This window comes from Manis javanica, chromosome X (assembly GCF_040802235.1).
Source record: "Manis javanica isolate MJ-LG chromosome X, MJ_LKY, whole genome shotgun sequence".
Lineage (NCBI taxonomy): Eukaryota > Metazoa > Chordata > Mammalia > Pholidota > Manidae > Manis > Manis javanica.
Window position 1 is genome coordinate 49,945,712 of NC_133174.1, and position 25,803 is coordinate 49,971,514.

Sequence of the window (25,803 nt, forward strand, 5' to 3'; positions counted from 1 at the left end):
AGATGAAAAACTTCACAGATTAGCATCAGTTAAAAGAGTTCACAATACTAAATTGGCCTTACAAGAAATGAAAAAGGGACTTTTTAAAAAGGAAAATAGCCTAACGAGGAATCAAAAATTTAATGAAGAGAAAAAATTTCCACTGTTAAAGCAAATTTCAGACTTATCTACATCAGTTACATGAAAGCTAGTATGAAGGGCCAAAAAACAAAAGTAGTAAATCAGTTATATCTAAAAATTAGTTTAGGGAATCACTGAATAAAAAAGTGTAAATAATTTTTATACTTGATTTATATGTGGATCCCACATTTCTCCCTTTATTATTATTATTTTTATTTTTAATAAAATGCTGAAGTGGTAGGTAGACGCAAGATAAAGGTAGAAAACATAGTTTAGTGTTGTAAGAGAGCAATTATAGATGATCACGTGTATGCCTGTAGACTATGTGTTAATCCAAGCTAGACAAGGGCATTAAAATATCCACGGATGCAGAAGATTTATCTCAAAACAAGGGGGGTGAGGTTCTAAGCTTCACCACTGTTGATCCCCAATTTATCACCTGATGGTCCCCCCTGCGACTGTGCCTGTCTTAGATGTTCCTCCCTTGAGGAATCTTACCCATCTCTGGCTAACCAGTCATCTTCCGGGGCCATACAGGGAGATGTAAAGTTGGTAAGTGAGAGAGAAGCCATATTCTTTGAAAAGGTTAGCTTTTTACTTCTTTGCAGATTTATGCCCTGTGGCTTCTATATTCATATTTGACCTGATTGTTTATAGTTCATAATGCGTGATCAAAACCGAAAGTTTCTGTGATAACTGCCCTTGTACTGTTCACCATGTAAGAACTTATTCACTATGTAAGAATTTGTTCACCATGAAGAACTTGTTCGGTATGCTTCAGAAGATTGGGGACTGACGAGAATTAGACTTGAGATGGATTAATGATTGTGCATTGAGCACTGACTCCCCTATACAGAATTTTATTGTTGTTAACAACCAACCATTTGAACAATAAATATGAGAGATTCCCTCTCAAAAAAAAAGTGTAAATAAGATGTCATATACATAAATGTGGAGGATGAAGAATAAAATTAGTGCTCTTAGAATGTATTCAAACTTAGGTGGCCATCAAGTTAGCAGAGATTACTAAATTCATAGTATGTCCTATAAGAACCCCTTAGTAACCACAAAATGAAAACTAAAAATAGACCCCAAAAAAGAAAGATAAGTGAATCCAACAATAACAGAAAAGAAAGCCATAAAGCATGAGAAGAGAAAAATAGAGGAAGAAAGATAAGAGAAGAACAACAAAACCAAAGAAACATTTAACAAAATGTCAACGGTTACATTCATATTAATAATTACTTTAAATATAAATACACTAAGTGCTCTAATCAAAAGATATAGAATGTATGAATGGATTAAAAAAACATCTATCTGTAGTCTACAAGAGATTCAGTTCAGACCTAAAGACACACAGTTTGTAACTGAAGGGATGGAAAAGTATATTCCATGCAAACAGGAATGAAAGAAAAGGCTGCAGGAGCAATACCACCATCACACAAAATAGACTTCAAAACAGAGTAACAGAAGACTCAGATGGACACTATATAATGATAAAGAGATCAGTCCAATAAGAGAACATAATTGAAATTATGTATGCACCCAATATAGGAATGCCTAAAAATATAAAGCAAATAACAACAAACCTAAAGGGAGAAACTGACAGTAACAAAATAATACCAATGGCTTTAACACTACCCTTGCAGCAAAGGATAGATCATACAGAAAGAAAATCAGTGAGGAAACAGAGGTGTTTAATTAGACCAGACAGCATTAACAGATAAATACAGAGCATTCCAAAACAAAGTATCAGAAAATGCATTCTTCCCGAGTGCCCATGGAATGCTCTCCAGAGTAGATCACATATTAAGACACAAAACAAGTCTTGATAAATTCAAGAAGACTGAAATTTTATCAAGCATCTTTTCAGACAACAATGGTGTGGGACTAGACATCACTTACAAAAAGTAAACTGGAAAAATCACAAACATGGAGGCTAAAAACATGTTTCTAAATAAAGGATTAATGAACTGATCAAAGATGAACAATACATGGAGACAAATGAAAACAGGAACACAATGGTTCAAAATGTGTGGGATGCAGCAAAAACAGCTCTCAGAGGGAAGTACACAGCAATACAGGCCTATTTCAAGAAAGAGTAATCCCCCTAAAATAATCTTCACTACATCTAAAGGAAGTAGAAACAGAAGAACAAACAAAGCACAAAGGTACTAGAAGGAGGGGCATAATAAAAATCAGAACAGAAATAAATAACAGACTAAGAAAAAAAAGGAAAAAATCAATGAATCTAAGAGCTGATTCTTTGAGAGTATAAACAAAATAGACAAACCTATAGCTAGACTTTTCAAGAAAAAAAGAGAGGCCACAAATAAAATCAGAAATGATGAAGTTACAACTGTAACCGCAGAAATACAATTATTAGAGAATTCTATGAAAAATTATATGCCAATACACTGGACAACCTAGAAGAAATGGAGAAATTCTTAAAAAGTACAACCTTCCAAGACTGATTCAGGAAGAAATAGAAAACCTAAACAGATCAATTACCAGAAACGAAAGCAAATTGGTAATAAAAAACTCCCAAGAAACAAAACCCAGAATCAGATTGTTTCACAAGTTAATTCTACCATTTAAAGTACAGCTATTACCTATCCTTTTTAAAGAATTTCCAAAAAAAAGAGGAAAGAATACTTCCACATTCATTCTATGAGGACAGCATTACTGTAGTACCAAAACCAGACAAAGCTTGACAAATAAAATTACAGTCCAATATCCACGATAAAAATAGATTTAAAGGTTCTCAAAAATACTACCAAACTGAATTAAAAATACATTAAAACATCATATATCACAAACAAGTTGGATTTATTCCAGGAATACAAGGATGGTACAATAACAGCAAACAATCAAGATGATACTCTATATTAACAAAAGTAAAAACCATATGATCATATGAATATATGTTGAGAAAGTATTTGAAAACAGTTCAAAAATCATTTAAGCTAAAAATTCTCAGCAAAGTATTTATAGTGGGAACATCCCTCAAATGATAAAGGCCATATATAACACACCAACTACCATGATACCCAACTCTGAAAAGCTTTTCCTCTAATATTATGAAGAAAGGATGCTCTATCTCAACACTTTTTCAACATCATAGTAGATGTTCTAGCCACAGTAATCAGACATGAAAAGAGAAATGAAAGTCATCAAAATTGGTAAGAAAGAAGTAAAACTGTCACTATTTGCAGGGGACATGATGCTATATATGGAAAGCCCCTAAAAATCCACCAAAAAACTATTAGAACTTATAAATAGTTCTAATAGCAAAATGAGTATGCAGAAATCCATTGTATTCCCATATATTAATGAGGAACTAGCAGAAAGAATTCAAGGAAGCAATTCCACTTACAATTGCATCAAAAAGAATAAAATACCTTGGAATAAACCTATCCATGGAAATGGAAGACCTGTACTTTGAAAACTGTAAGACACTGATGAAAGAATTAGAAGATACAAATAAATGAAAAGCTTTCCCATGTTTATGGACAGGGAAAAATAATATTGTCATAATGGTCATCCTGCCCAATGCAATTTGCAGATTCAATGCAATTCCCATCAAAATACCAATGACATTTTTCAGTGAAATAGAGAAAATAATCCTAAAATTTATATGGAGCTACAAAAGACCCAGAATCGCCAAAGCAATCTTGATTAAGAATATCAAAGGTGAGAGAATGACACTCCCTGATTTCAAGTAATATTGCAAAGCTACAGTGATTAAAACAATATGGTTGTGACACAGGATGAGATACATGCATAAATGGAATAGAATAGAAAGTCAAGAAAAAAACAGATGCATTTAAGTCAATAAATGACAAAGGAGGAAAGAATATACAGTGGTGAAAGTAATCTCCTCAATAAATTGTGCTGGGCAAACTGGAAAGCTACACAGAAGTGTATGAAAGTGGAGCACTGCCTAACACATACATAAAAGTGAACTTAAAATGATCGAATTTACCGAGTATCATAATTCCTCCAGGTGGTAAAGATACCTCGAGACAAGTGCTGGGCATAGAAGCCACAGGGCATAAATCTGCAAAGAAGTAAAAAGCTAACCTTTTCAAACAATATGGCTTCTCTCTCACTTACCAACTTTACATTTCCCTGTATGGCCCCGGAATATGACTGGTTAGCCAGAGACGGGTAAGATTCCTCAAGGGAGGAACAACCTAAGACAGGCACAGTCGCAGGGGGGCCATCAGGTGAGAATTTGGGGATCAACAGAGGTGAGGCTCAGAACCTCACCCCCCCCCCCCCGCTTTGAGAGAAATCTTCTGCATCCGTGGATGTCTTGCTGCCCTTGTCTAGCCTGGATTAATACTTAGTTCATAGGCACACACCTGATCATCTGATCGTCTACATTTGCCCTCTTACAGCACTAAACCATGTTTTCTACCTTTATCTTGCATCTACCTACCACGTCAGCATTTTATTAAAAATAAAAATAATAATAATAATAAAGGGAGAAATGTGGGATCAACATGTAAATCAAGTACAAAAATCAAACGAATATTCATATTTGCCCTGATTGTTTATAGGTCATAATGCGTGATCAAAACCGAAAGTTTCTGTGATGAATGCCATTGTACTGTTCACCATGTAAGAATTTATTCACTATGTAAGAATTCGTTCACCATGTAAGAACTTGTTCATTATGCTTCAGAAGATTGGAGACTGACGAGAATTAGGCTTGAGATGGATTAATGATTGTACATTGAACATTGACCCCCCTATACTGAATTTTATTGTTGTTAACAACCATTTGATCAATAAATATGAGAGATGCCCTCTCAAAAAAAAAATGATTCAAAGGCCTAAATGTAAGACATGAAACCCTATTATTCTTTGACAAAAATCCAGGGAGGAATCTTGAACATCATCATGGGTACATTTTTTTCTGAATACATCTCTCTGGCAAGGGAAACAAAGTCAAAAATAAGCAAATGGGACTATATCAAACTCAAAAGCTTCTGCACAGCAAAGGAAAACATCAACAAAATGAAAACTCAACCTAGTGTGTGGAAGAATATAGTTTATTAAATGATATATCCAATAAGGGGCTAACACCCAAAATATATAAAGAACTTAGACAACACAACTCCAAAAAACAAATACATATATCCCAATTTAAAAATGGGCAGATGACCTGAATAGACATTTTTTCCAAGGAAGACATACAGATGGCCAACAGGATCATGAAAAGATGCTCAACATCATTAATCATCAGGAAAATGTAAATGAAAATCACAATGAGATACCACCTCACACCAGTCAAAATGGCTACTAGCCAAAAGAAAGACATAACATGTTGGTGAGGAAGTGAGAAAAGGGGAACCTCCTACTCTCTTCTTGGGAATTTAAATTGGTGCAGCCACTGCGGAAAGCAATATCAAGATTTCCCAAATAACTAAAATTAGAAATACCATGCAACCCAGTAATTCCACTTATTGGAATGTATTTCAAGAAAAAAAAATCCCTGATTCAAGATATACACACATGGAACGTATTTATTGCAGCATTATTTACAATTGCCAAGATATGGAAATAACTGAAGTATGTGTGAATAGATGAATGGATAAATAAGATGTAGAACATATGTCCAATGGAATATTAGACATAAAGAAAAGGAAATTTGGTCATTTGTGGCAGTCTGGATAATTTATCTAATTATCACATAAATATGCTTTACATCTGAAATCAATATATTTATGTCAACAATATTCCAATTAAAACTTTTAAAAGAAAGCACAAATTATAAACATCAGTAATAAGAGAGGATATAAGACTAGAGACTCCATGTACATTGAAAATATAATTAAGGAATATTTTGAACAACTCTGTGACCATAAATTTGATAAGCTAGATGAAATGTAATAATTCATTGAAAGGCACAATCTGTCAAAACTTATACAAGGAGATACAGGTGAGTACCTACATGTACTAAAGTAACTGGATCATTAATTAATAACCTTCCAAAGAGAAAACACCAGGTCCAGTCTCTTTCACAAGATATAAGCAGAGGAATATTTGCTTATTCATTCTATGGAACAAGGAATACCTTAACATTAAAATCAAAGATGCTATAAGAAAAAAAACCTGAATATCAATATCTGTTGTGAACATAAATGGAAAATCCTTCAGAAAATATGAACAAATTAAATTCAACATGAAAAGAATTATACACCATGACCAAGTTAGATTTATGTCAGGTATACAATGCTGGTTCAACATTTGAATACCAACTAATGTAATGCATCACATCATCAAAGTAAGAAAAATAACATGATGAGATCAACAGATCTAGAAAATGCATTTGACAAAATTCAAAACACATGATAATGTCAATCGGCAAACTAGGAATAGAAGTGAGCTTATCTAACTCAGTAAAGAACATTTATAAAAATCTTACACATAAAACTGTACTTAATGCTGAGAAACTTGAAGCTTTCCCACTTAGAACAGAACCACTTCTTTACAACATCATATTTACTGGAAGTCCTAGATAATGCAGTAAGATAATAAAAGGAACAAAAGGCATACAAATTGAGAAGTAAGAAAAACTTGTTTTTTCACAGATGACATAATTTTCTATGTAAAAAATCACAATTCATCAATAAAAATGATCCAGGTATTAAGTTGTACAAAATGTGCCATTCTAGTGCGGGATGTTTACAGTGGGAGAGGATATTAATGTGTGGAGGATGGAGATATATGGGAACTCTCTGTACTTTCCACTCAATTTTACTGTGAACCTACAACTTCCCTAAAAATAAATTATATATATGTATATGTATTTATATCTTCTTCCTAATAAAATAAAATTCCTATGAATCCCTTCTCAACTGTGCTTCAAATCAACAGATATGCTCAATTCCCTCTGTAAAACATTCTGATGTCCAAGGTACTTTAATCACTCACATCAAGCAGCTCATTCCTAGTACCCTTTAGGAATGTCTATTGACCTAGTTGAAATGTATGTATTTAACTTGGAGATATTACAGGTTAGGTTCCAGACAATTGCAATAAAGTGAATATCACAATAGGGTGGGTCAAATTAAGTTTTTCCCAGTACATATGAAGTTATGTTTACACTATACTTTAGCCGTTTAAGTGTTCAACAGCATTACGTCTAAAAAGAAGTGTGCATACCTTAATTTAAAAATACCTTACTGCTTAAGAATTCTAACCATCATCTGAAATTTCAGCAAAGTATAAGCACTGACCACAGATCACTATAACAAATATAATAATAATGAAAAAGGGAATGTGAGTATTACCAAAATGTGATACAGAGACTGGAAGTGGGCAAATGCTGTTGGAAAAATGGTTCCAATAGATTCACTTGAAGCACAGTTGCCACAACTTAATTTGTTAAAAAACACAATATTTGCAAAGTGCAATAAAGTGAAGTACAATATAAGGTATGTGTGCATTCTGTGTTTGTTTCCAAGTTTATTCAAACCTGTCCAGATATATTTGTTCTTGTAAATACAGAATTAATTAAATGAGTATAATATAAATCAAAACATGAATAATATAAAAATATGCTGGAAATATTTAATATAGTTGCTTAAAATGTCCTTTACATGATGTCATCAAGACAGGGAAGTTCTCACAAAAGCATTAAAGAAAATAGTGACTGATGAAAATGACTTGGCAAAAGCTCTGGAAATCACATCAAGAGTTAGAGAAAGAAATCAAATGTGCAAACAAGAAAAAGCCACATTCAAAATGATAGTAAATGTTCTGTCAATTTTAAACACCCTTTAAACTGTAACCAACATGATACGTTATGGGCAGGAAGAAGCACTCATCTGATTGCCTCTTTCAACTGGAAGGAATTAGAGCAAAATGTATTTGGGCATTTTAATTTGTATGTGCACTACCCAAGAGACTGAATTATGTTTTCCCACTAAGAAGTCAGAGAAATTTGGTGTATCTCAGATCTCAGGAATGGAAGGCTTTGGAAGGCAGTGGCAGGAATTGCAGGGCATAAATGTTTCAGGAATATGGCAGGGCTGTGGAAAACTGGGCAAGCAATCACTAGAAGTGGACTATAATAGAACATCTCAGACCCCAAAAAGATGCTGGGATAAGACTCCTTGGGGAAATTAAAACAAGCAGCCAAGTATATGAGGGAAATGAGAAAAAGCATACACACAGAACCAGGAAGGACATATGCTCAGAAAAGACCAAAAAAGAATGTAAGTATTCATGCTGGGCTGACTCCAAAGCTCAAAATACATCTTGCTAATTAATGAAGGTGTACTTGCTGCTATGAAAAGACTGACAGAGGTGGTTTTATTTTTATTTAATTTTATTTTTTTATCTTCATTTATTTCTCCCATCAGTGTCTTGTAGTTTTCAGGGTATAGGTCTTTTACTTCCTTGGTTAGGTTTATTCCTAGGTATTTTATTCTTTTTGATGCAATTGTGAATGGAATTGTTTACCTGATTTCTCTTTCTGCTAGTTCATCATTAGTGTATAGGAATGCAACATAATTCTGTGTATTAATTTTGTATCCTGCAACTTTGCTGAATTCAGGTATTAGATCTAGTAGTTCTGGAGTGCATTCTTTAGGGTTTTTATGTACAATGTCATGTCATCTGCAAACAGATATAGTTTAACTTCTTTCTTACCAGTCTGGATGCCTTTTATTTCTTTGTGTTGTCTTATTGCCATGGCTAGGACCTCCAGTACTATGTTGAATAAAAGCAGACAGAGTGGGCATCATTTTCTTGTTCCCGATCTTAAAGGAAAAGCTTTCAACTTCTCGCTGTTAAGCATGATGTTGGCTGTGGGTTTTTCATATATGACCTTTATTATCTTGAGGTACTTGCCCTCTATACCCATTTTGTTGAGAGTTTTTATCATGAATGGGTGTTGAATTTTGTCGAATGCTTTTTCAGCATCTATGGAGATGATCATATGGTTTTTGTACTTTTTATTGATGTGGTGGATGATGTTGGTAGATTTTCTAATATTGCACCATCCTTGCATCCCTGGAATAAATCCTACTTGATCCTGGTGGATGATCTTTTTTATGTATTTTTTAATTCGGTTTGCCAATGTTTTGTTGAGTATTTTTGCATCTATGTTCATCAGGGATATTGGTCTGTAATTTTCTTTTTTAGTGGTGTCTTTGCCTGGTTTTGTTATAAGAGTGATGCTAGCCTTTTTAAATGAGTTTGGAAGTATTCCCTCCTCTTTTACTTTTTGGAAAACTTTAAAGAGGATGGGTATTAAGTCTTCACTAAATGTTTGATAAAATTCAGCGATGAAGACATCTCGTCCAGGGGTGAGGTGGCTTTGTTTTTAAATGTGAAATTTTCACCAAAAAATCACTAAGCATAAAAAGCAACAAGGAGATGGGGATGTCCAAGATGGTGGCATAGAAAAGAGTAAATTCACCTCCTCTTAGGTACACAAGGAATATACACCCACATGCAGAGTAATTCCTCCTGAGGAAAAAATTAGGGTTGAGTTAACATCTTGTCCACAATAAGGGATTGAATGACCACATAAAGACTGGCAGGAGAGAAAAGAACGTAGTAAGGTAGAAAACCCACTCCCAAGGCAGAGACCAGAGTGTCAGCGAGGCACCTGAGTTCAGATTTGCTTGCTCTGAGCACAGACAAAAGAAAATGCAGTTTAAAGGACAACTAGACTGTAATTGAAAGAAGCTGATTTTAAAAACTAAATCACCTTGTGAACAGATCCCAGAAATGGGCTGCTTTAATTTGTCTGATGGTTCAAGTACAGTTGGACAATATCCATCATATCATAGATAAATTTTCACAAATACCTAGGGTGCCTAAATGGTTTTCTTGGCTTCACTGGAGATGGATGGTAATTATAGATTTGCTTTGTTTATGTCACCGTATTCCTATTATGTTAATATGTGTGTGCAAATTAGTTAGTAGTTTAAAACCTATACATACTTAAGGTACTATACAAGAAGATATGTCAAAGAAATAATCAATCCTCCCAAGTTTCCTTCATATGCTACATCTATAGCTTTTCTTCTTCCTTCCTAATTACAAACCTTAAATAGAATTTGTGCCTCATATCGAATTTACCGAGTATCATAATTCCTCCAGGTGGTAAAGATACCTCGAGACAAGTGCTGGGCATAGAAGCCACAGGGCAAAAGAAGTAAAAAGCTAACCTTTGCAAACAATATGGCTTCTCTCTCACTTACCAACTTTACATTTCCCTGTATGGCCCCGGAAGATGACTGGTTAGCCAGAGACGGGTAAGATTCCTCAAGGGAGGAACAACCTAAGACAGGCACAGTCGCAGGGGGGCCATCAGGTGAGAATTTGGGGATCAACAGAGGTGAGGCTCAGAACCTCACCCCCCCTGCTTTGAGAGAAATCTTCTGCATCCGTGGATGTCTTGCTGCCCTTGTCTAGCCTGGATTAATACTTAGTCCATAGGCACACACCTGATCATCTGATCATCTACATTTGCCTTCTTACAGCACTAAACTATGTTTTCTACCTTTATCTTGCATCTACCTACCACTTCAGCATTTTATTAAAAATAAAAATAATAATAATAAAAGGAGAAATGTGGGATCAACATATAAATCAAGTACAAAAATCAAACGAATATTCATATTTGACCTGATGGTTTATGGGTCATATTGCATGATCAAAACCGAAAGTTTCTGTGATGACTGCCCTTGTACTGTTCACCATGTAAGAATTTATTCACTATGTAAGAATTCGTTCACCATGTAAGAACTTGTTCGTTATGCTTCAGAAGATTGGAGACTGACGAGAATTAGGCTTGAGATGGATTAATGATTGTACATTGAGCGTTGACCCCCCTATACTGAATTTTATTGTTGTTAACAACCATTTGATCAATAAATATGAGAGATGCCCTCTCAAAAAAAAAAAAAAAAAAAACCAAATCACCTGACAAATGGTGGGAGAACTGCAGAACTCTCTCCAGGATCAGAGGTGCTGGTGAGCACTATTGTTTGCATTCCCCCTGTATATTGATAGTGTAGAAGAGAACAGGGTCTGGGTGTACACACCATCTCTAGAAATAACCAAGGTAGACTCTTAGCCCCCACACATGCCTAAATACGTCTTCTCAAGAGCCAGAACTCAACAAAATGGCACTAAGTGTATGCTCAATAAAATACTCACACCTTGCCAAAGGAGTTCCCATCAGTGCCCAACAGAGAAAATGCCAAACTGTACCCATAAATCTATGGCTTCCCCACCAGCGTGACCCTGGCCAGTGTCCACCCAAGATACTCCTAGACAATGATCTTCCAAGTATTTCTATCCCGCCAGTATGGCTTCAGACCAGCACCAACCAATGAGCACTCCAGACTTTTTTGAGAGTCCTGGCATCAGGATACCTCCAGCCCATGCTGCCCCAGCTTCCAGCCAGCCACCAAAAACCCACAAGGCAATTCAATCTATCTAAGGGATTCCTTACCAAAGGGAATTCCTTCAAGATTGGGAAAAGCAGCCCTTTCACCTCGTTTATAGAAACAAATATAGAAAATGAGGAGACATAACTCCAAACCAAAGAACAAGATAAAACTTCATAAACAAACCAAATGAAACACAGTTAAGCAATCTAACAAATAGAGTTCAAAGTAATGGTTATAAAGACCCTCACTGGACCTGAGTGAAGAATGGATTAACTCAGGGAGGACATAAACAAAGATATATAGAAAAAGAACCAATCTGACATGAAGAAAACAATAAATGAAATGAAAAATACAAGAAATCAACAGCATATTAGAGCATACAGGAAAATGGCTCAGTGATTTGGAAGACAGACCAATGGAAAACACTCAAGATTAACAGCACAAATAAAAATAATAAAAAAATAACATAGCTTATGGGAACTCTGAGACAATATGAACCATCCTACCATTCACATTATAGGAGTACCAGAATATCAAGACATGGAGAGAGTGGTGAAAAACTTATTTTATTAATTAATAATAGCTGAAAATTTTTCTAACCTGGAGAAGGAAACAGATATCCAGGACTAGGAATCATAGACAGCCTCAAGCAAGATGAACTCAAGGAGGTCCACACCAACACACATGATAATTAAATGTCAAAAATTAATGATAAAGAGATAATCTTAAAAACAGCAAGAGAAAAGCAACTATTTCTACACAAGGGTAATCCCATGATGTATCAGCAGATTTTTCAGCAGTAACTATACAGGTCAGAAAGGGAATAGCACGATATATTCAAAATGATGATGATGAAAAGAAAAAGCTTAAAACATAGAATTTTGTACCAGCAAGGTTATAATTCAGAATTGAGGAAGAGATACATTCTTTGATTAACATATATTCAAAGAGTTCACCACCATTAAACTGTCCTTAAGATATATGTTTAAGGATCTTCTTTAACAATAAAAAATGCAATAAGAATATTATATCAGTAACTCTTATAAATGGAAATGTACAAAATACTCTAATCATAACACATAAGGTAATGGAATGGCTAAAAACACCCATCTCTGTGATGCCTACAAGAGACTAACTTAAGACTTAAAGATACACACAGACTGAAACATGAAGAGATGGAAAAAGATATTCTATGCAAATGGATATAAAAAAGTAGTAGTAGCAATACTTATATCAGATAAAATGGACTTCAAAACAATGTCACATGAGACAAAAAAAGTATTGCATAATGATTGAGGGATTGTCCAACATCAGAATATAACAACTATAAATAAATCTATATAAGAAACATAGAGTCACCTAAATATATAAAGCAAATAAAAGCATATACAGAGGGAGAATTTGACAGTATTATGAGAATAGAAAGGGAATTTAACACCTACTTACATAAATGGATATATCATTGAGACAGAAAATCAATGAGAATAGTGGCTTGGAATGACACATTAAACCAAATGGGCTTCATAGGTATATATAGAGAACATTATATCCAAAAACAAAAAATATACATTCTCTTAAACAGTACATGGAACATTCTTCAATATTGATCACAAGTTGGGCATCAAAACAAGTCTCAATAAATTTAAGAAGCTTGAAATCATATTAAGTATCTTTTCCAAGCACAGTGTAATGATACTGGAAATCAATTACAAGAAAAAAATGAAATAATACAAATATGTGGCTACACAACATGCTCCTAAACTACCAATAGGTCCATGAAGAAATCAAGAAGGAAATAAAAAATACTTGGGGAATAATAAAAATAAAACACATAATGCCAATTTCTCCTTCCATATCTGCTTTAATTTGCTGTATATATATTAGGTGCTCCTATATTTCCTGTAAAGACATTTTTAATTGTTATATGATATTATTGGACTGATGTCTTTGTCATTATGTACAAAATCTTTGGGATGCAGCAAAAGTAGTTCTAAGAGGTAAATTCTTAGTGATACAGGCCTATGTCAAGAAACAAGAAATATCTCAAATAAAAAATCTGACATAACACCAGAGGGACTAGAAAAATAAGAAAAAACTAAGCCCAAAGTTACTAGAAAGAAGGAAGTAGTAAAGATCAGAGAACAAGTAAATGAAGTAGAAACTAAAGAAACAATATAGAAAGTCAATGAAACTAAAATATGGTTCTTTGAAAAAATTAACAGTCCAGGATCAGTTGACTTCACAGGAGATTCTAACAAACATTTAGGGAAGAGTTTATAACTTGTCCTAAAAACTATTGGAAAAAGTTGAAGACAAGGAAAGCTTTCAGATTCATTCTATGTAGCAAGCATCAGCCTGATACCAAAAACAAAGCCACTACAGAAAAAGAAAATAACAGACCACTGTCTATTATGAGCATATATGCAAAATCATCAACAAAATATTAGCAAACCGAATTCAACTATACATCCAAAGGATTCAGCATTGCAAACTGAGGTTTATTCCAGCAATGCAAGGATGGTTCAATATTGCCAAATCACTCATTATGATACACTACATTAACAAAAAAAAAAGGCTAAAATTCATATGATCACCTAAACAAATGCAGACAATGCATTTGCCAATATCCAGCATCCATTCTGACAAAAACTCTCAAGAAAGTCGGGATGGAGGGAACATTCTCAACATAATAAAGACCATCTATGGAAAACCAACAGCTAGCATCATAAGCAATTGTTTTCCTTCTGATGTTAGTAACAGATCAAAGGTGCGCAATCTCACTATTTTTATTTAACATAGTACTGGAAGTCATAGCCACAGCAATCAGACAAGAAAAATACATAAAAATCATTCAAATTGGTAATAAAAAAGTAAAATTGTCACTGTTTTCCTATGCTAGGTAACTATATATAGAATACCCTATAGATTCTACATAATCCATAGGGTAAAAACCTACTAGAATTGATAAGTAAATTCACTAAATCAACAGGATACAAAATCAATACACAAATTGAGAGGAGTCAAAGAAAATGGAGGAGAGTAGTAATGCAAAATCCTCCTCTTATGTATGTACTGAGGAAGCATTTAAAACATACGCAACTAACTCTCCACCTGAAGACTGCAGAACAGACCATATTTACTTGGTGAAGAAGACCACAATGAGAATGGTAAAGGGGCAGAGCCATGATCAATCATAAGTCAAGCCCTTCTCCCATCCAAGCCCATAAACAGGAAGGAGAGACATTGAGTAGGCAGGGGATAAATGCTCAGGAATCTGTCACATCTGTCCTTGAAGAGCTGCTGTGGGAATACAAGTCCACATTCATTGGGATTTGATGATTCATGGGGCTGCACACCAAAGAAAGTTGGAGTGCTACTGGTGGCTGAGACTTCTGTTACCTGTGGAGGTCTGGTGCACTCTGCTGGTCTTGCTGAGACTGAACAGAGAAGCAACAGTTTGAAATATTTGCTAGCAGTGTGAAGTGTGCCAGAGTGGTGGGGGCTGGAGGGACCTCTCTCTTGAGGATAAAGGGCAAGCAGATGACACTTTCCCAGTCCTTTCCTCCACCCACCTCACTGGTGGCTCCGCTCCAGTGGTACTGCTCCACTTGCATACAATACCAATCAGCCCACTCAGCCCAGCAGTAGTCCAACACTGCTGACTGGCAGGTGAATGGATATCATTACTTTCCAGGCTTTTCTGTCACTCCTTTAGCTAAACATGACAGAAACTTTCAGGAGATAGCTCCAGAACTCTCCACCTGCGCTGCTGGCTCAGCCCCAATCCCCCCCTGCATACACACTCCACCCAGCATGTTTGGCTCAGCCACAGTCTAACAGTGAAAATGGCAGGCAAAGGCTGGCCACAACCAGAATGAAACACAGCAGAAGTGCCTCCAATCACAAAAAGGGCACATAAAGGCTACATATGGGGATCAGCCACAGCAGGCATCATGCAGAGAGGCCCTGAAAATAGCCCACCAACATCAGCTATAGCTCAACTGAAACAGAGAACAAAGGTGAGCAAAGGATTTTGAGCTTCTGGACACTCCAAATGTTCAATGCATAAAGTCCATTTTCAAGATCAGTGGACATAATTGATCTATCTAATTCAAAGGAAGATGGAAAGAAAAAATAATGAGGCCAGAAAAACACAGCAGAATGTGTTTCAAAAAAAATAACAAGGTAGAACACCACAAAAAGTACAAAATCAAACTGAGATAAGCAAAATTCCTGATAAAGAATTCAAAGTAACACTCATAATCATGCTCACTGAAATAGGGAAATCAATTCAGGAGCTAAAAGATAATTTAAACAAAGAGATAGGAAATATGAAAAAACCAACCAGAGATGAATAATATAATAACTGAAATCAAAAATACAATAAAGGGAATGAAAAGCAGGCTTCAGGAGGTAGAGGGAAAAATCAGCATGATAGAAGACAGAATATTGCAAAATAATCAAGCTGAGGAACAGAGATAATGTAGAATCTTTAAAAACAAGCAAATACTAAGAAAGCTGTGTGACAACTTGAAATGAAACAATATTTATATAATTGGAGTCTGAGAAGGAGAAGAGAGAGACATAGGGTAGAAAGTTTATTTGAAGAAAAAATAGCTGAAAACTTCCCCATTCTGGGGAATGAAATAGACATTCTAGTGCTGGAAGCACAGAGAGCCCCAAATAAGATGAAACCAAGGAAGACAACACCAAGACACATAGTAATTAAAATGGAAAAGATTAAAGAAAAAACAATTTTAAAAGCAGCAAAAGAAAGGCAGAGAGTTACCTCTAAGGGAACTCTGTAAGTCTACCTGCAGATTTCTGAGCACAAATTTTACAAGCCAGAAGGAATAGGCATGAAATATTCAAGATATTGATAGGGAAACATCTATAACCAAGACTTATGTACCCAGTAAGCTTACCATTTAGTATTGAAGGAAAGATTAATTTCTAGTTTCATACCATTGTGGTATGAGAAGCTCAGACATACTGTTTCCCAGGTAAATCAAGTTAAATGAATTTACCAACAATAGACCAGGCTTACAGGATATGTTAATATATGCATACACTGTATATATATATATATATATATATATATATATATATATACACACTGTATATATACACTGTATATATATATAAACTACCTAGCAACCGTATGGTAACCACAAACCTAAAGCCTATAATAGATACACAAAAAATAAAAAGAAAGGAACACAAATACCCAAACATGACTAAGGATAAATATCAAATCATAAGAGAAAGGTGTAAGAGAGGAATAAGGGAACATAAACTACAACATCAGAAAAAATTAACAAAACAGCAATAATTACAGATATATCAGTTATCTTAAATGAAATGGCAGCATGTAGAAATCAAAAGACATAATTGTAACTGAATGGATAAAGAAACAAGACTATCTACATGTTCCTTATAAGATACTCATTTCAGACCTCAAGACATATATAAACTGAAAGTGAAAGGATAGAAAAGATATGTCATGCAAATAAAAGGGAGAAAATAATAGTAGCAGTGCTTATATCACACAAAATAGATTTCAACACAAATAAAATAATGAGACAAGGGACATTATACAATAATAAAGACATCAGTAGAACAAGAGATATTAACAATTGTAAATATCTATGCATGAAACATAGGCATACCTAAATATATAAAACAAATGTAACAGACCTAAAGGAGAAATAGACAGCAAAATAATCATACTGGGTGATTTTAACATCACTCACTTACATCAAAGGACAGAACATCCAGACAGAAAATAAACAGAGGCATTAAATGACACATTAGACAAGATGGACTTAACTGATATATACAGAACATTCCATCCATAATCAGTAGAATAAAAATTTTCCCCTCAACAAACTAGCAAACTAAATTCAAAAATACATCAAAAGATAGGAGAGGGAGGAGCCAAGATGCAGCGTGAATAGGACAGAGAAAACTCCTCCCAAAAACATATATATTTTTGAAAATACAACAAATGCAACTATACCTAAAAGAGAGACCAGAAGACACAGAACAACAGCCAGACTACATCTACACCAGTGCGAACCCAGTGCCTCATGAAGAGGGTAAGATACAAGCCATGGCCCGGCAGGTTCTGAGCGCCCCTCACCTCAGCTCCCAGCAGGAGGAGAGGAGTTGGAGCCAGGAGGGAGAGCGAGCCCAGGACTGCTAAATACCCAGCCCTAGCCATCAACACTGGGAGTGCAGACACACAATGCGTGGTGTGCTGGATACTATGGAAATTGGACAGAAAAACCTGCAAGTGGGTCCCTGCAGCTGCACTTGGGGACAAAGAAAAGTGAGTGCTTTTTGAAAATCATAAAGGGACAGTGACCCTACCACTGGATGGAAGCATCCCCATGCAATCAGCCCAGCAGCTGGGATTCCTGGGGAACTCTGGGCACCCTAACCCCTGGGCGGCAGCACAGCTTGGAGGTCCTTCATAGCAATAAACAGCTTCCATCCTGTTCCCCCTACCACGGGGCCCAACCATAGCAGAGCAGCAGCCTCAAAGTGGCCGTGCCCACAGCAACCACGGAGCTTAACTCCACAGCAGCTGGGCAAGAATCAGAGACATGGTCTGCATGCAACTGCCCAGCACAAGCCACTATGGGTCGCCGTTCTCCCAGAAAAGGAAGGCCAGGAGCAAGTGGAAAAGGTATTGGTTCTCCCAGCTAACCCACGTGCCAACTGCTTATGACAACCTCTATCACCATGAAAAGGCAGAAGAATTTCATACAGACCAGATTAACCCAGACATCCTCCCCTAAGAGGGAATCTGAGGAGACAGATTTAACCAATTTTCCTGAAAAAGAATTCAAAATAAATGTCATAACCATGCTGATGGACTTGCAGAGAAATATGCAAGAGCTAAGAAGGGAGAAAACAGAAATAAAGCAATATCTGGAAGGACTTAAAAGCAGAATGGATGAGATGCAAGAGGCCATTAATGGAATAGAAATCAGAGAACAGGACCACAGAGAACCTGATGTAAAGAGAGATAAAAGGATCTCCAGGAATGAAACAATATTAAGAGAACTGTGTGACCAATGCAAGTGGAACAACATCTGCATTATAGGGGTACCAGAAGAAGAAGAGAGAGACAAAGGGATAGAAAGTGTCTTTGAAGAAATAATTGTTGAAAACTTCCCCAAACTACGGGAGGAAATAGCCTCTCAGACCACGGAAGCCATCAGAACTCCCAAAGCAAGGGACACCAGGAGGTCAACACCAAGACACATAATAATTAAAATGGCAAAGATCAAGGACAAGGACAGAGTATTAAAGGCAGCCAGACAGAGAAAAAGATCACCTACAAAGGAAAACCCATCAGATTATCATCAGACTTCTCAACAGAAACCTTACAGGCCAGAAGAGAATGGCATAATATATTTAATGCAATGAAACAGAAGGGCCTTGCACCAAGGATACTGTATCCCGCATGATTATCATTTAAATATGAAGGAGGGATTAAACAGTTTCCAGACAAGCAAAAGTTGAGGGAATTTGCCTCCCACAAACTACAGGGTATTTTAGAGGGACTTCTCTAGATGGGAGCATTCCTAAAAGGAGCATAGAACAAAAGACCCAACATATGAAGAATGGAGGAGGACGAATAAAAAGGGAGAGAAATAATCATCAGACTGCGTTTATAATAGCTCAATAAGCAAGTTAAGTTAGACAGTAAGGTAATAAAGAAGCTATCCTTGAACCTTTGGTAACCACGAATCTAAAGCCTGTAATGGCAATAAGGACATATCTTTCAATAATCACCCGAAATGTAAATGGACTGAATGCACCAATCAAAAGACACAGAGTAGTAGAATGGATAAAAATGCAAGACCCTTCTATATGCTGCTTACAAAGGACTCACCTCAAACCCAAAGACATGCACAGATTAAAAGTTAAAGGATGGAAAAAGATATTTCATGCAAACAATACGGAGAAAAAAGCAGGTGTTGCAATACTAGTATCAGACAAAATAGACTTCAAAACAAAGAAAGTAACAAGAGATAAAGAAGGACACTACATAATGATAAAGGGCTCAGTCCAACAAGAGGATATAACCATTGTAAACATATATGCACCCAATACAGGAGCGCCAATATATGTGAAACAAATACTAACAGAATTAAAGGAGGAAATAGAATGCAATGCAATAATTTTAGGAGACTTTAACACACCACTCACTCCAAAGGACAGATCCACCAGACAGAAAATAAATAAGAACACAGAGGTACTGAACAGCACACTAGAACATATGGACCTAATAGACATCTATAGAACTCTACACCCAAAAGCAACAGGGTACACATTCTTCTCAAGTGCACATGGAACAGTCTCCGAAATAGAAAACATACTAGGCCACAAAAAGAGCCTCAGTAAGTTCAAAAATATTGAAATTCTACCATCCAACTTCTCAGACCTCAAAGGTATAAAACTATAAATAAATTAATCAAAGAAAGCAAAAAGGGTCACAAGCATATGGAGGCTTAACAACATGCTCCTAAATAATAAATGGATCAATGACCAAATCAAAATAGAGATCAAGCAATATATGGAAACAAATGACAACAACAACACAAAGCCCCAACTTCTGTGGGATGCAGTGAATGCAGTTTTAAGAGGAAACTATATAGCAGTCCAGGCATATTTAAAGAAGGAGAACAATCCCAAATGAATAGTCTAAAGACACAATTATCAAAATTAGGAAAAGAAGAACAAATGAGGCCTAAAGTAAGCAGAAGGAGGGACATAATAAACATCAAAGAAGAAATAAGTAAAATTGAGAAGAATAAAACAATAGATAAAAATCAATGAAACCAAGAGCTGTTTCTTTGAGAAAATAAACAAAATAGATAAGCCCATGCCCAGACTTATAAAAAGAAAAAGAGAATCTACACACATCAACAGAATCAGAAATGTGAAAGAAAAAAATCACAAGGGATCCCACAGAAATACAAAGAATTATTAGAGAGTACTATGAAAACCTATATGCTAACAAGCTGGGAAACCTAGGAGAAATGGACAAATTCCTAGAAAAATACAACCTTCCAAGACTGACACAGAAAGAAACAGAAAATCTAAACAGACCAATTACCAGCAAAGAAATGGAATTGGTAATCAAAAAACTACCCAAGATCAAAACTCTTGGGCCAGGTGGATTTACCGTGGAGTTTTATCAGACATACAAAGAAGACATAATACCCATTCTCCTTAAAGTTTTCCAAAAAATAGAAGAGGGAATACTTAGTGACTCATTCTATAAAACCAGCATGACCCTAATACCAAAAGCAGGCAAAGACCCCACCAAAAAAGAAAATTCAGACCAATATCCCTGATGAACATAGATGCAAAACTGCTCAACAAAATATTAGCAAACCTAATTCACAAGTACATAAAGAGGAACATATACCATGATCAAGTGGTATTCACTTCAGGGATGCAAGGATGTTAGAACATTCGAACAACCTTCAACATCATTCACCACATCAACAAAAAGGACAAAAATCACATGATCATCTCCATAGATGCTGAAAAGCATTCAACAAAATTCAGCATCCATTCACGATAAAAACTCTCAGCAAAATGTGTATAGAGGGAAAGTACCTCAATATAATAAAGGCCATATATGAAAAACCAACAGCCAACATCTTACTGAACATCAAGAAGCTGAAAACATTTCCTCTAAGATCGGGAACAAGACAGGGATGTGCACTCTCCCCACTGTTACTCAACACAGTATTGGAGGTTATAGCCATAACAGTTAGACAAAACAAAGAAATACAAGGAATCCAGATTGGTAAAGAAGTCAAACTGTCCTATTTGTAGATGACATGATATTGTACATAATAAAACCCAAAACAATCCACTCCAAAACTACTAGATCTAGTATCTGAATTCAGCAAAGATGCAGGATAAAAAATTACAACACAGAAATCTGAGGCTTTCCTATACACTAACAATGAACTAATAGAAATAGAAACCAGGAAAACAAGTCCATTCACAATTGCATCAAAAAGAATAAAATACCTAGGAATAAACCTAACCAAGGAAGTGAAAGACCTATACCCCCAAAAACTACAAGACATTCTTAAGAGAAATTAAAGAGAACACTAACAAATGGAAACTCACCCATGCTCTTGGCTAGGTAGAATTAATATTGTCAAAATGGCCATCCTCCCCAAAGCAATCTGCAGATGTAATGCAATCCCTATCAAATTACCAACAGCATTCTTCAACAATCTGGAACAAATAGTTCAAAAATTCATATGGAAACACCAAAGCCCCCAAATAGCCAAAGCAATCCTGAGAAGGAAGAACAAAGTGGGAGGGATCTCGCTCCCCAACTTCAGCTCTACTACAAAGCCACAGTAATCAAGACAATTTGGTACTGGTACAAGGACAGAGTCACAGACCAGTGGAACAGAATAGAGTCTACAGACATTAACCCAAATATATATGGACAATTAATATACGATAAAGGAGCTATGGACATACAATGGGGAAATGACAGTCTCTTCAACAGCTGGTGTTGGCAAAACTGGACAGCTACATATACATGTAAGAGAATGAAACTGGATCATTGTCTAACCCCATACACAAAAGTAAATTCGAAATGGATCAAAGACTTGAATGTAAGTCATGAAACCATAAAACTCTTAGAAAAACCCATAGGCAAAAATCTCTTGGACATAAACATGAGCAACTTCTTCGTGAACGTATGTCCACAGGGGCAATGAAACTAAAGCAAAAATGAACAAGTGTGACTATATCAAGCTGAAAAGCTTCTGCACAGCAAAGGACACCATCAACAGAACAGTATGGGAGAATATATTCATAAATGACAGATCTGATAAAGGGCTGATATCCAAAATATATAAAGAGCTCACACACCTCAACAAACAAAAAGCAAACAATACAATTAAAAAATGGGCCGAGGAGCTGAACAGTTCTCCAAAGAAGAAATTCATATGGACAACAGGCAAGGAAAAGATGCTCCACATCACTAGTCATCAGAGAAATGCAAATTCAAACCACAATGAGATATCACCTCACCATCCAAAAGACAAACAACAACAAATGTTGGCAAGGTTGTGGAGAAAGGGGAACCCTCCTACACTGCTGATGGGAATGTAAATTAGTTCAATTGCTATGGAAAACAGTATAGAGGTTCCTCAAAAAGCTCAAAATATAGGTACCATTTGACCGAGGAATTCCACTTCTAAGAATTTACCCTAACAATGCAGCAGCCCAATTTGAAAAAGACAGATGCACCCCTATGTTTATCACAGCACTATTTACAATAGCCAAGAGATGTAGGCATCCTAAGTGTCCATCAGCAGATGAATGGATAAAGAAGATGTGGTACATATACACAATGGAATATTATTCAGCCATAAGAAGAAAATAAATCCTACCATTTGCAACAACATGGATGGAGCTAGAGGGTATTATCCTCAGTGAAATAAACCAGGTAGAGAAAGACAAGTGCCAAATGATTTCACTCATATGTGGAATATAAGAACAAAGGAAAAGCTGAAGGAACAAAAGAACAGCAGAATCACAGAACCCAAGAATAGACTAACAGTTACCAAAGGGAAAGGGACTGGGGAGGATGGGTGGGAAGGGAGGGAGAAGGGGGGAAGAAGAAAGGGGGCCTTACAATAACATTTATATTGTGGGGGTGGGGCACAGGGAAGGCTGTGACACACAGACAAGACAAGTAGTGATTTTACAGCATCTTCCTATGCTGATGGACAGTGACTAATGGGGTATGTGGGGGAGGAGCTTGGTGAAGGGGGGAGTCTAGTAAACCTAATATTCCTCATATAATTGTAGATTAATGAAACCAAAATTAAAAAAAATAAAATTAAATACATCAAAATTACCATCTATCACTGCCAAGTGTGATTTATTCCTGGACATAGGATGGTACAATATTTGTAAACCGATCCGTGTGATACACCACATTAACAAAAGGAAAGATAAAAATATCATCACAAGAGATGCTGGAAAAGCATTTGACAATATTCATCATCCGTTAATGATAAAAACGTTCTACAAAATCGGTATAGAGAGAACATGCTTCAACATAATAAAGGCCTTATATGAAAAACCCACAGCTAACATCATACTTAATAATAAAAAGCTAAAAGCTTTTCCTCTAAGATCAGGAACAAGAGAATAATGTACACTCTCACCATTATCCACTGTGGTACTGGAAGTCCTAGCCATGGAAATCAGGCAAGAAAAAGAGATAAAAGGGAATCCAAATTGGTGAACATAAAAGTAAAACTCACTATTTGCACATGGCATGATACTGTATATAGCAAACCCTAAGGACTCCACAAAATACTATTAGAATAACTGGATTCAGCAGTCACAGAATACAAAATCAATATGCAGAAATTTGTTGCATTCCTATATACTACCAAAAAACTAGCAGAAAGAGAAATCACAGAAATGATTCCATTTATATTTACATCAAAAATAATAAAATACCTAGGAATAAAGCTAACAAGGGAGGTGAAAGACCTGTACTCTGAAAACTATAAGACACTTATGAGATAAATTAAATAATACACAAATAAATGGAAAGCTGTCCCATGTTCATGGATAGGGAGAGTTAATATTGTCAATATGGCCATCCTGCCCGGAGCAATTTACAGATTCAATGTAATAACTATCAAAATTCCAGTGGCATTTTTCAGTGAACTAGTGCAAATAATTCTAAAATTCATATGGAACCATGAAAGATCAGAATAGCCAAAGCAATCCTCAGGAAGAAAATCAAGGCTGGGGCTATCATGCTAGCTGATGCAAAGCTGTACTACAAACTGCATTCATCAAAACAGTAAGGTACTGCCACATGAATAGACCCACAGATCAGTCGAACTGAAAGGAGAGCCCAGAAATAAACCCATGCATATGTGGTCAATTAAAATATGACAAAAGAGCCATGAATGTACAATGATGAAAAGTCAGTCCCAATAAATGGTGTTTAGAACATTAGACAGCTATATGCAAGATAATGAAACTGGATTACTCCCTAATCCCATACACAAATTAAATCCTAAATTGATTAAAGGCTTAAATGTAAGACATGAAACCATCAAACCCTTAGAAGAAAACAGGCACAAAAAAAGGCAGAAAAAGCATGAGTAATATTCTTCTGAACAAATTTCCACAGGTAATGGAAACAAAAGCAAAAGTTAACAATTGGGACTACATATAAATAAAAAGTTTCTGTAAAGCAAAGAGCACCATCAGCAAAACAAAAAGGCAACCCACAGTATGGGAGAATGTATTTGTAAATTATTTATCTGATAAGGGCTAACATCCTAAATATATAAAGAACTCATTCAACTTGCTTTCAGGGGAAGAATATGGCAGTGTGAGAAATGAGGCCAAAACATCCTCCCAAAACCACATATAACATGAAAGTACAACAAATACAGCTATCCTGAAAGAGCGACTTGAAGACTGCAGAACAGACAACCTACATCTGGGGAAAAGAGAAGACCTCACAGAAAAGGTTAAACTGGCAAAAGCATGATCCAGTGGGACTCAAGCCCTTTCCCCACCTCAGTTCACAGGCTGGAGGAAGAGAAATGGAGTGTAGAGGGAGTAGAATCTCAGGACTGCCAAACACCCAGCCCTGGAGATCTGCTCCAGGAGCATGAACCTATATTACATGATGCTCTGGAGATTAGTGGGCTTGGAAAGAAAAGACAGACAGAATACTTGGAGACACTGAGATTCCAGCCACTTGTGGAGAACAGGTATGCACAACTGGCCAACCTGGGACAAAAGAAAGTGAGCACTTAGAAAAACTTCCCAGCAGTGAGAGAAGTGCTAAAGGGGTAAAGACTGCACAGAGCTCACTGTTCACAAGAAAGAACAGGTGGACAAAGTCATCCTGACACATTCATCCCAGCAGCCTAGGAACTTTCAGGAGCTTCAATGATCCATCTCTGTGGCTGGAAATGCAGCCCAAAGGACCCAGTGTCATATACAGCCTGCTGTGCCTTCTTCCTGGCAGGAACCATTCTACACACCTGCTGCCTGCACCATTGCACCAGGCCATCCAGAGGGTGGCCCTGCCTACAGCAGCCACAGGGGTGTACCACAGAAGTTCTTCCCTGCATGCCTGGCCCACTGGACCTGACAGTGGAGGCAGGCACTGCAGCTGGGAAGCAGTAAATAGCTCTTTTCTCCCAGC